Consider the following 14,849-nt stretch of genomic DNA (forward strand, 5'->3'; position numbering starts at 1 on the left):
ACCCTCACTCTACCCCTCACCCTAACCATAATCCTAACTCTCACCATGACCCTAACCTTCATCATAACCTTTGCCCTCACCCTAAACTTCACACTAAACCTAACCCTAACCCTAACCCTAACCTTCACCCTCACCCTAAACCTAACCCTAAACGACACCCTAAGCCTCACCCTAAACCTAACGCTAACCCTAAACCTCACCCTCATCTTAACACTCACCCTAAACCTTACCCTCACCCTAATCCTAATCCTCTCCCTAAACCTAACCCTCACACTAGCCGTAACTCTCACCCTAACCATAACCCTACCGCACACGTTTACCCTCAACCTATCCCTAACCCTAACCTTAACCCTATCCCTTACCTACACAAAAACCTCATGCTCACCCTCACCCTAACCCTAACCCTCACCTTAACCCTAACACTTACACTAACACTAACCCTCATCCAAAAGATAATCCTCTCACTAACCCTAAACCTAAACCTTGCATTAACAAAACCCTCACCCTCACCCTCACGCTAACCCTAAACCTAACACTCACCCTCACACTAACACTCACACTAAACCTTACCCGAACACTAAACCTAAAGCTAAACCTTATGCTAACCCTCACACTAACCCTAACACTCACCCTAACCCTAAACATAACACTAACACTAAACCTCATCCTAAACCTCAGCCTGACCTTAACCATAACCCTAAACCTAAATCTCACCCTTACCCTAAACCTAACACTTAATGTCAACCTAACCCTCACCCTAACCCTAAACCTAACCCTAACCCTCATCCTAACCCTAACAATCACCCTCACTATAACCCGAAACCTAACCCTAAACCTCACCCTAACCCTAAACCTAACCCTCATCCTCACCCAACACTCACCCTCAACCTAACCCTAACCCTAACCCTAACCCTAACCCTAACCCTCACACTAACCATAACTTTCACACTAAAACTTACCCTTCCCCTGACCCTAACCCACAACATAATCCTAAGCCTAACCCTAACCCTCACCCTAACCCTAACCATACCACTCACCCTAACCCTCATGTAACCCTAACCCTAACGCTAACACTCATCGTAACACTAACCCTAATCCTAACCCTCACCCTGACCCTTAACCTCAGCCTAAACCTCACCCTCACCCTACCCCTTACCCTCACCCTACCATAACCCTAAACCTCACCCTAAACCTCACCCTAACCCTAACTCTAAACCTAACACTAACCCTAACACTCACTCTAACCCTCACACTAAAACTAACCTAACCCTAACCGTAACCATCACCATACCCCTCACCCTAAACCTAACCCTAACCCTAAATCTCACACTCACCCTAAAACTCACCCTAACCCTTACCCTCACCTTAACCATCACCCTCACCGTAACCCTCACCCTAATCCTAACCCAAACCCTAACACTCACACTCACCCTAACCATAACCCTAACCCTAACCCTCATTCTAACCCTCAACCTAACCTTAACACTTAACCACAAACCTCACCCTCACCCTAAACATTACTCTCACCCTCACCCCAATGGTTACCCTAACCCTCACGCTAACCGTAAACCTAATACTCACCCTCAACATAAACCTAACCATAACCCTAACCCTCACACTAAACCTAATCCTCACGCTAACCCTAACCCTACCCCTCAGCCTAACCCTCACCCTAACCCTAACCCTAACCCTAAAGTTCAACCTAACACTAACCCTAACCCTCACCATCACCCTAACACTCACCATCACCCTAACCCTCAGCATCACCCTCAACCTAAGCCTAACCCTAATGCTCACCCTAACCCTAACCCTCAACCTAACCCTAACCCTCACCGAAACCCTTACCCTCACATTAACCCTCACGCTAACCCTAACCTTAACCCTCACCCTTAACCTAAGCCTAACCCTAACCCTCACCCTCTCGCTACCCTTAACCGTCAGCCTAAACCTAACCCTAACCCTAACACTAACCGAAACAATCACACTAAACGTAACCCTCACCCTAAACCTAAACCTAACCCTAAACCTCAGACTAAATGTAATCCTCACAATAACCTTAATCCTACCCCTCAGCCTAACCCTCACCCTAACCCTAACCGTAATCTTAGCCTCACCCTATCCCTAACCCTAACCCTAACACTCACCCTCACCCTTGCCCTCACCCTAACACTGAACCTAACCCTAACCCTCACCCTAAACCTCACCTCACACTAAACGTAAGGCTCACCCTTACCCTAACCGTAACCCTCCCCCTAACCCTCACCCTCACCCTCAGCCTAAACTTAACCCTAACACTAATCCTAACCCTAACCCTCACCCTCACCCTAAACATTACCCTCACCCTAACCCCAATGCTAAAACTAACCCTCACGCTAACCCTAACCCTAATCCTCACCCTCAACATAAACCTAACGTTCACACTAAACCTAGACCTCACACTTACCCTAACCTTTACCTTAACCCTAACCCTAATCCGAACCCTCACCCTCACCCTAATTCTCACAGTAAACCTTACCCTTACCCTCACCTTTATGCTCAAACTAAACCTAAACCTCAACCTAACCCTAGCACTAAAACCTCACCATCACCCTCACCTTAAGCCGAAGCCTCACACTAATCCTAACCCTCACCCTAACCGTAAAACTTCACCTCACCCTAACCCTCACCCTAACACTAACCATTACCCTAACGATCACCCTAACACTATCCCTAATCCTCACACTTACATCAACCCTCATTGTCACCCTAACGTTCAACCTAATCCTAACCCTCACCCACACATTAACTCTCATCCTCACTCGAACACTCACCTTCACACTAATCCTCACCCTCACCCTAAACATCATCCTAACCATAACCCTCACCCTAACCCTAAACCTATCCCTCACCCTAAACCTAACTCTCACTCTAACCCTCACTCTCACCCTAATCCTGTCCCTAACCCTAAACCTAACCCTTATCCTAAACATAACCCTCACCCTCACCCTCACCCTAACCCTAACCCTAACCATAACCCTAACCCTAATCCTACCCTAACCCTAAACCTAACCCTAACCCTCGACCTAACCCTTACCCTAACATTAACCATAGCACTCACTCTAACCCTCACCTTAACTCTAAGCCTAACCCAAAACCTCACCCTCACGCTAACCCTCACCCGAAAACTTACCCTCACCTAACCCTAACCCTTACACTAAACATAACTCTCACCCTAACCCTAAACATACCCCTCACCCTAACCCTCATTCTATCCCTAAACCTAACCCCAACCCTCACCCAAAACCTAACCCTAACACTAACCCTCACCCTCAGCCAAAACCTACTCCTAACCCTAACCCTCAGCTTCAACCTAACCCTCACCCTCACCCGAAGCCTCACCCTAAGCATTACCCTCACCCTAACCCCAAAGCTAACCCTAACCCTCACACTAACCCTAACGCTAATCCTCACACTCAACATAAACATAACCCTAACCATAACCCTCACACTAAGCCTAACCCTCACCCTAACACTCACCCTTATGCTCACCTTAACCGTCAGCCTAAACCTAACCCTAACCCTAACACTAACCGAAAACCTCACACTAAACCTAACCCTCTCCGTAAACCTAAGCCTAAACCTAACCCTTATACTAAATGTAACCCTCACAATAACCGTAATCCTACACCTCAGCCTAACTCTCACCCTAACGATAACTGTAACCCTAAGCCTCAGCCTCACCCTAGCCCTCACAATAACACTGACCCTAACCCTAACCCTCACCCTAACCCCAACCTCACCCTAAACATAACCCTGACCCTTACCCTAACCGTAACCCTCACCCTCAGCCTCAAGCTAACCCAAACCTTAACCATAAAACTAAACCTCACCCTAATCCTAACTCTAACCCTACCTCTCACCCTCACCCTAAACCTGACCCAAACCCTTACCATCACACTAACCCTCACCATAACCCTAACATTTACATTAACCATAGCACTCACCCTAACCCTTACCTTAACACTAACCCTAACCCCAACTCTCACCCTCACCCTAACCCTCACCCTAAACCTTACCCTCACCCTAACCCTAACCCTCACACTAAACATAACCCTCACCCTAACCCTTACACTAACCCTAACCCTCACCCTCACACTAACCCTAAACTTAACCCTAAACTTCAACCTAACCCTCACCCTAGCCCTAACCCTAAACCTAACACTCATCCTCACCTTAACACTTAACCTCACCCTAACCCTAACCCTAATCCTAACCCTCACACTAACCCTAACACACACACTAACCCTTACCCTACCCCTCACCTTAACCCACAACCTAAACCTAACCCTAACCCTAACGCTCATCCTAACCCTAACCCTCACCCTCACCCTTACCCTCACCCTAACCCTAAACCTACCCCTCACCCTAACCCTCATCCTCACCCTATACCTAACCCTAACCCTCACCCTCAACCTCAACCTCAACCTAACCGTATCCCTCATCCTAAATGTTACCCTCACCCTACCCTAAACCTAACATTAACCTGAACCCTCACCCTAACCCTAACACTTACCCAAAACCTAACCCTAACACTAACCCTAACCCTCACCCTAAACCTCACCCTAACCCTAACCCTAAACCTAACCCTAAAATTAACCCTCACTCTAAACCTCACCCTAAACCTAATCCTAACCCTAACCCTCACCCTCACCCTAATATTCACCCTAACACTTACCCTCACCCTCACCCTCACCCTGATCCTAACCCTAACCCTAAACCTAACCCTCACCCTTACCCTCACCCTAACATTATCCCTAACACTCACCCTCACCCTAACCCTCACCCTCACCCTAACCCTAACCCTAACCCTCACCCTCACCCTAAACCTAACCCTACCCCTCTCCCTAAACCTCATCCTAACCCTAACCCTAACTCTAACACTCATCGTAACCCTAAACCTAACCCTAAACTTCACCCTCACCCTATCCCTAACCTTAACCCTACCCCTACCCTTTACCCTCACCCTACCCTAACCCTAACCCTAAAACTCACCCTAACCCTAAAACTCACCCTAACTGTAAACCGAACACTAACCCTAACCCTCAAACTATCCCTCACCTTAAAACTAATCCTAACCCTGTCACCATCACCCTACCCCTCACCCTAACCCGAACACTAACATGAAATCTCACCCTCACCCTAACACTCACCCTAACTGTTAACCTCGCCCTAACCATCACCCCCACCCTAACCCTCACCATAAACCTAACCCAAACCCTAAAGCTCACCCTTACACTAACCATAACCCTAACAATAACCCTCATCATAGCCCTCAACCTAACCCTAACGCTAACCCAAAACCTCACCCTCACCCTCACCGAAACCATAACCCTAACCCTAACCCTCATCCTAACCCTCACTCTACCCTAACCCTAACCCTAACCCTCACCCTAACCCTAACACTCACCCTAAATGTAAACCTACCACTAACCGTAACCCTCTCCCTAAACCTCACCCTAAAACTAACCCTAACCCTAACTTTAACCATCACCCTACCCCTCACTCTAAACCTATCCCTAACCCTAAATCTCACACTCACCCTATCCCTAATCTTAACTCTCACCCTAACCCTAACCCTCACCCTAACCCTAACCCTCACTGTAACCCTTACCCTAACCCTAACCCTCACCCTAACCTATCCTTAACCCTCACTTTAGCCCTCACCATTAACCTAACCCTAACTCTCACCCTAAAGCTAACCCTTATCCACACCATAACCTTTACCCTCACCCGAACACTCACCCTCACACTAACCCTCACTCTCACCATAAATATCACCCTAACCCTCACCCTATCCCTAAACCTAACCCTCACCCTATCCCTAACCTTCACCGTCACCCTTACCCTCAACCTACGCCTAAACCTAAACTTAAGACTAACCCTAAACCAACTCTCACCCTCAACCTCACCCTCAGTCTAACAGTAACCCTAACCCTAATCCTAACCATCACCCTCACCCTCACCCTAACCCTCATCCTCACCCTAACCCTCATCCTAACCCTAAACCTCACCCTTAGCCTAACCCAAACCCTAACCCTTATCCTTACCCTAACCGTAACACTTACCCTAACCCTAACAGTCACACTAAACCTAACAATCACCCTAACCCAAACCCTAATTCTAACCTTATCCTTCACACCTACCCTCACACTTACCCTCAGCCTAACCCTAATCCTAACCCTAAAGATCACCCGCATGCTAGCTCTAACACTAACCCTAACCCTCACACTAAACTTATCCCTCACCCTTACCCAAACCCTCAACCTAACCCTAACACTAACACTAACCCTCAATCTTACCCTAATCCTCAACCTTAACCTTACACTCACCCTCACCCTTACCCTCACACTAAGCCTAACCCTCAACCTAACCCTAAACCTAAACCTAACCCTCACCATAACAATTACCCTAACCCTAATACTAATGCAAACACTCACCCTCAACCGAACACTCACCCGAACCCTTACCCTCACCCTAACCCTAACCCTAACCCTAATCCTTACACTAAACCTAACCCTCAACCTAACACTAAGCCTAACCCTAACCCTAACCCTCACACTAAACCTAACCCTCACGCTAACCCGAACTCTAACCATGAGCCTAACCCTCACACTAACCCTAAGCCTAATGCTACACCTCACCCTATTCCTAACCCTAAACCTAACCCTATCCCTCACCTTCATATTCACCCTCACCCCCAGCCTAACCCTAACCCTAAACTTCATCCTCACCCTCACCCTCACCCTAAACGTAACCTAACCCTAAATCTAACCCTTACCCTATCCCTCACCCTAACCCTAACCCTTATCCAAATCTTCAACCTAAACCTTATCCTCACCTTAACTTCCATCCTAAACCAAAACCTAACCCTTATCCTAATCCTCATCCTAACCCTCAACCTAACCCTAACCCTAACCCTAACCTTAAACATCACCCTTAACCTCACCCTAACCGTAACTCTCACCTTCATCCTAACACTCACCCTAACCCTTACCATCACCCTAACCGCAAACCTAAACCTAACCATCATACTAACCCTAAACCTCACCCTAACCCCAATCCTATCATTCACCCTAACCCTCACCCTAACCCTACTGCTCAGCCTAAGCCTCACCGTAACGCTATTCCTCACCCTCAAACTCACTCTAAATCTTAACATAAACCTTACCCTAACCCTCACCCAAACCCTCACCCTAAAACTTATCCTCACCTTAACCCTAACCCTCACAATAACCCTAACCCTAACCCTCACCCTAATCTTCAACCTCAGCCTTACACTCAACCTAACCCTCACACTAACCCTAACCCAAACACTAACACTCCCCTAAATCTCACCCTCACCCTAACCCTAACCTTAACCCTAAACATCACTGTAACCCTCACCCTAATCCAAACCCTAATCTTAACCCTATTCCTCAAACTCACCCTCACCCTAATGGAAACCCCAAACCTAACCCTAAACCTCACCTTCACCCTAACCCTAACTCTAATTCTGACTCTAACCCTAAACCTCACACTAAACCTCACCCTAACCCTCAACCTAACCCTAACTCTAACCCTAACCCTCAACCTCATTATAACCCTAACCCTAACCCTTACCCTAACCCTCACCATAACGTTAACCCTAACACTAATCCTCACCCTCTCCCTAACCCTCACCCTCACCCTACATACACATCCCCTAACCCTAACGCTCTTCATACTCCTAAACCTAAACCTCACCCTAACCCTAACCCTCACCCTAAACTTCACCCTCACCCTAATCCTCACCCTAACCCTAACCCTAACCCTTACCCTAAGCCTAATTCTCATCCTCACCCTCACCCTCAGCCTAACCCTCATCCTAACCCTAAACTGAACCCTAACACTAACCCTCACCCTAGACCTCACACTAACCTTAACCCTAATCCTAACCCCAACCTCAACCTAATCCTAATCCTCACACTTACCCTAACCCTCACACTAACCATAACCCTCATCATAACCCTAACCCTACCTCTCTCCCTAACCCTAAACCTAAACCTAAGGCTAATTCTCACCGTAACCCTCACCCTGACGCTAACCCTCATTCTCACCCTAACCCTCACCCTAAACCTAACCCTCACCCACACCTTAACCCTCACCTTGACCCGAACTCTCACCCTAACCCTCACCGTAACCCTCACCCTAAACATTACCCTCACTCTAAGCCTCACACTAACCCTAAACGTAGCCCTCAACTTCAACCTCACCCTAAACCTAACCCTAACCCTCACCTTAACACTAACCCTCACCCTAACCCTAACACTCACATGAACCCTAATCCTAACCCTAAACCTGAATCTCAGCCTAACCTTCACCCTAACCCTTACACTCACCCTAACTCTCACCCTATCCGTAACCCTCACCCCAAACCTAACCCTGCCCCTAACTCTCACCCTAAACCTAACCTTCACGCTAACCCTTACCTGACCCTAACCCTGACCCTCACCCTCACCTTCACCCTAAGCCTTACCCTCAACCTAATCCTCACACTAACACTAGCTCTAACCCTAACCCTCAAGCTAAACCTCACCATAACCCTAACCCTAACCCTAACCCTAACACTAAACATCAGCCTAACACTCACCCTCCCCCTAACCCTAACCCTCACCCTCATCCTAACCCTCACCCTAACCCTTACCCTCACCCTAACCCTAACCCTAAACCTAAGCCTAACCCTCACACTAACCCTAAACCTCACCCTAACCCTAACCCTAAACCTCACACTACCCCTCATCCTAACCCTAATACTCACCCTAACCATAATCCTAAAGCTAACCCTCAACGTCACCCTAACCCTCATGGTTACCCTAACCCTCACCCTAAACTTAACGCTCACCCAAACCCTAACCCTCAACCTCACCCTCATCCTCACCCTAAACCTCACCCTCAACCAAGGCCTCACCATAACCGTAACACTAACCCTAAACCTTACCTAATCGAAACCCTCACCCTCACCCTCACCCTCACCCTAACCGAAACTCTCACCCTCATCCTCACTCTCACGGTCACCCTCATCCTAACCCTAACCCTCACCGTCACCCTAACCCTTACCTTCACCGTAACCCGAACCCTCACCCGAACCTTCACCTCCCAGTAACACTCACCCTCACCCAAAACATCACCCTAACCCTAACCCTCACCCTCACCCTAAGCCTAACTTTCACCCTAACCCTAACCCTCCCTCTAACCCTCAAACTCAATCTAATACTCAACATAACCATAACCATAACCCTTACCTAAGCGAAACCCTCACCCTCACCCTCACCCTCACACTAACCCTAACCCCAACCCAAACTCTCACAATATCAGTAACACACCCTAAACCTAACCTTTACACTAACCCTAAACTTAACCTTAACCCTAACCCTACCCTCACCTTACCCTCACCATAAGCATAACTGTAAACCTCACCCTCACCCTAACACACACCCTAACACTTAGCCTAAGCCTAACCCTCAACCTCATCCTAACCCTAACCCTAAACCTCACCCTAAACCTCATTCTAAACCTCACACTCACCCTAACGCTAACCCTCACTGTAACCCTAACCTTAACCCTAACCCTAACCCTCACTCTAAACCTAACCCTCACGCTAAACTTCACCCTCACCCTAATCCTCACCCTAACCCTACCACTAACACTTACCCTAACCCTCACCCTCACCCTCATTCTAACCCTAACGCTAACCCTAATCCTAACCCTAACCCTCACTCTCAACTTCACCCTAATTCTAACCCTAACCCAACCCTAACCCTCCCGCTAATCCTATCCTTAAACTTAAACTTTACCTCACCCTCACCCTCATCCTTATTCTAAAACTAACCCTAAAACCTAAACCTATCCCTAACCCTAAAACTCACCCTAAACTTCACCCTAACCCTCACTCTCACCCTAACCCTCACCCTAAACCTCACCCTCATCCTAACCCTCACCCAAAACCTTTCCCTCACCGTAACCCTAACCTTAACCTTACCCTAAACCTCACACTAACACTAAAACGAACGCTCTACCTAACCCTAACCCTAACCCTCACCGTAAATCTAACCCTCAGCTAACCCTCACTCTCACCGTAAGCCTAACACCATAACCCTAAACCTAACCCTAACCCTCAACCTAACTCTAACACTCAACCTCACCCTAACTCTCACCCTAACCCCAACCCTCAAACCTCACCCTCACCCTCACCATCACCCTAACCCTCACCCTAAACCTAACCCTCACCCACAGTCTAACCCTGACCTTCACCTGAACACTCACCCTCACACTAAACGAAACCTTAACCCTAAACATCACCCTACCTCTAACCCTCACCCTAACCCTAACTCTAAACCTCACCCTAACCCTAACCCTCACCCTCACCCTCACCCTCACCCTAAGCCTAACCTTAAACCTAACAGTAAGCCTAAACCTAACTCTTACCCTCACCCTCACCCTAATGCTAACACTAACCCTAACAATAAAACTCACCCTCACGATTACCCTAAATCTAACCCTAACCCTCACCCTAACCCTAACCCTTTCCCTCACCTTCACCCTCACCCTAACCCTAACACTAACCTTAAACCTAACACTCACCCTAACACTAACCCTCGCCCTATCCCTAACACTCACCCTGACCCTAACCCAAACACTAACACAAACATAAACCTAATCCTCAACCTAAACCTCACCCTGACCGTAACCCTAACCCTAACCCTCACCTACGCCTCACACTTACCCCAACCCTCACCCTAACCCTTACCCTCACCCTATCCCTCACCCTAACCCTTATCCTAACCCTAATCCTGACCCTTACTCTAACCCTAACCCTCACTCTAATCCTAACACTAACCCTAAATTACACCCTAGTCCTCACACTAATCCAAACCCTAACCTTAAACCTCACCCTCACCCGAACCCCCACACTCACCCTAACCCTAAACATCAGCCTAAACCAAACCCTCATCCTAACCCTAACCGTAACCCTCACTCTAAACCTAACCCTCAACCTCGCCCTCAACCTAATCCTAATCCTCACCCTAACCCTAAAACTCACCCTAACACTAATCCTAAGACTCACACTAAACATAACCCTAACCCTCAACCCAAACATAACCCTAACCCTCAACCGAACCCTAACCCTCACATTCACCCTAACTCTCATCCTAAACCTAACCCTCAACCACACCCTAACCCTCACCCTCACCCAAACACGCCCTCACACTAACCCACAACCTCACCCTAAACCTAACCCTCACCCTAACCCTCACCCTAACCCTCACACTCACCCTAACCCAATCCCTCACCCTCACCCTCAACCTAACCCTAACCCTCATTCTAACCCTAACCATCACCCTAAGCCTCACCCTAAACCTAACTCTAACCTTCACCCTCAACCTAACCCTCACCCTAAGGCTAACCCTAAATTTCACCTTAATCCTTACTCTTACCCTAACCCTAGGCCTCACCCTCACCCTAACCCTAACACTAACACTAACCCTAACCCTCAACCTAAGCCTAACCCTAACCCTAACCCTAATTTTCACCCTCACCCTATTCCTAACCCGAACCTTCACCTTCACCCTCACCCTCAGCCTAACAGTAACCGAAACTCTAACCCTCACCCTCAACCTCACCCTCACCCTAACCCTAATCCTAACACCAACTCTCATCCTAACTCTAACCCTAACACAAACCTAACCCTCTACTAAGCCTAACCCTAACCCTAAACCTTACCCTAGCCCTCACCCTCAACAGAAAACTAACCCTAACCCTAACCCTCACCCTCACCCTCACCCTAACCTTCACCCTATCCCTAACATTAACCCTAACCCTCACGCTCACACTAAACCTCACCAAAACCCTTATACTCACTCTAACCCTGACCCTAACCCTAACGACATAACCGTAACCTAAATTTCATCCTAACCCTCACCCTAACCCTAACACTAAGCCAAACCCTCACCCCAACCTTAACACTAATGATAACACTCACCCTCACCCTAACCCTCACAGTCACCCTAAACCTCACCCTAACCCTGACACTCAATCACACCCTAAACCTCACCCTCCTCCGAACCCTCACCCGAAACCTAACACTAAAGATCACCCTAAACAGAACCCTCAACCTAACCTTAATACCAACCTTCACGCTAAATCTAACCCTCAGCCTCACCCTCACCATCATCGTTAGCCTAACCCAAACCCTAACCATAAACGAAACGCTCACCCTAACCCTAAACCTAACCCTAACACTCAAACTAGCCCTAACCCTCATCCTCACCCTAACCCTAACGCTAAACCTCACCCTAACCCTCGCGGTCACACTCACACTCACCCTCACCCTAAACCTAACCCTAAACCTAACACTAACCTTAAACCTAAATCTCACACTCACCCTCACCCTTACACTAACCCTAACCCTAACGCTAACCCTCACCCTCACAATCACCCTAAACCTAACCCTAACCCTAACCCTAATCTTCACCCTCACCCTAACACTATCCCTCAACCTCACCCTCAAGCTAACCGAAACCTAAATCTCACCCTCACCCTAACGCTAAACCTCACCCACAACCTAACCCTTACCCTCAACCTAACACTCACCCTCACACTAACCCACACCCTCACCCTAAACATAAACTTAACTCAAACCGTCACCCTCACCTTTACCCTAAGCCTAAACCTAAAAATACTATTAACCCTAAACCTAACTCTCACCCTAACTATCACCCGAAAGTTAACCCTAATCCTAACCCTAACCCTCACCCTCTTCCTCACCCTAACCCTAACCCTAACCCTCACCCTACACGTCACCCTCACCCTAATCCTATTCCTCACCCTTAACCTCACCCTAACCCTAACCCTAACACTAAACCTAAACCTAACCCTCAACCTATGCCTAACCCCAACCCTAAACCTAAACCTCACCCTCACCCTAACCCTAAACCCGACCCTCTCCCTCACCCTCACCCTCAGCCTAACACTTACCCCAACACTAAACCTCATCTGCAACCTCACACTCACCCTAACCCAAAACCTCACCCTAAACCTCACATTCACTGTCACACTGACCCTAACCCTAATCCTAAACTTCACACCATCCCTAACCCTAATCCTTATCCTCAGCCTAACCCTAACGCTAACCCTAACCCTAACCCTCACACTAACCCTAAACCTCAACCTAACCCTAACCCTCACCCTCACCCTAAACCTAACCCTCACCCACACCCTTACCGTAACACTCACACAAACACTCACTCCCACACTAACCCACACCCTCACCATAAACACCACCCTAACCCTAACACTCACCCTAACCCTAAACCTAACCCTCATCTTAAAGCTAACCCTATCCCTCACCCTCAGCCTCAACCTAACCCTAACCCTCACCCTCACCCTAAACCTAACCCTCACCCACACCCTTACCGTAACACTCACACAAACACTCACTCCCACACTAACCCACACCCTCACCATAAACACCACCCTAACCCTAACACTCACCCTAACCCTAACCCTAACCCTCATCTTAAAGCTAACCCTATCCCTAACCCTCAGCCTCAACCTAACCCTAAACCTAACCCTAACCCTCACCCTAAGCCTAACCCTATCCCTCACCCTAAACCTCACCATAAACCTAACCCTAAATTTCACCTTAATCCTCACCCTTAAACTAACCCTAACAATCACCCAAGCCCTCACCCTCCCACTAACCCTCACCCTCACCCAAAACATCACGCTAAACCTAACCCTCACCCTAACCCTAACCCTCACCCTAACCCTAACTCTCAAACTCAACCTAATCCTCACCCTAAACATAACACTAACCCTTACCTAACCCAAACACTCACCCTCAACCTAACCATCACAGTCAACATAGCACTCACCCTATCCCTAACCCTAATCCTCATCCTCATCCTAACCCTCACTCTAACCCTTACCCTTACCGTAACCCTAACCTTAACCCTAACCCTAACCCTCACACTAATCCTAACCCTCACCGTAAACCTAACCCTAACCCTCACCCTCACACTCAGCCTAACCCTAACTGAAACCCTAACCATAACCCTAACACTAACCGTCAATTTCACCCTGATCCTCACCCTAACTCTAAACCTACCCCTCACCATAACGCTCATCCTAACCCTAACCCTAACCCTAAAACTCACCCTAACACTAACCCTAACCCTCAATTTAAACCTCATCCTCACCCTAACCCTGAACCTACCCCTCACCCTAACCTTCATCCTCACCCAAAACCTCACCCTAAACCTCACCATAACCCTAACCCTAAACCTAACCCTCACCCTCACCCTTTCTCCCTAACCCTAACCCTAACCCTCACTCTCACCCTAACTCTAACCCTCACCCTCACATTCACCCTCACCCTAATCTTAACCTTACCACTCACCCTAACACTCATCCTAATCCTAACCCTAAGTATAACATTAAACATAATACTAACCCTAACTCTTACCCTCACCCTCACCCTCAGACTAACACTTATACTAACCCTAAACCTCACCCACATCCTCACCCTCAACCTAACCCTCAGCCTCACCCTAACCCTCATCCTCACCCTCAACTTCACCCTAACCCTAACCCTAACCCTCACACTAAACCTAACCATCACCCTAACCCTAACCCTAAGCCTAAACTTAACCCTCACCCCCAACCTCAACCTTACCCTCAGCCTAACCCTAACCCTAATCCTAATCCTAACCCTAACCCTCACCCTCATGCTCACCCTAAACCTAACCCAAACACTGAGCCTCACATAACTCTAAAGCTGACACCAACCCTAA

Source organism: Dipodomys merriami, unplaced genomic scaffold, assembly GCF_024711535.1.
Source record: "Dipodomys merriami isolate MVZ:Mamm:240054 unplaced genomic scaffold, mDipMer1.0.p SCAF_46, whole genome shotgun sequence".
Classification (NCBI taxonomy): Eukaryota; Metazoa; Chordata; class Mammalia; order Rodentia; family Heteromyidae; genus Dipodomys; species Dipodomys merriami.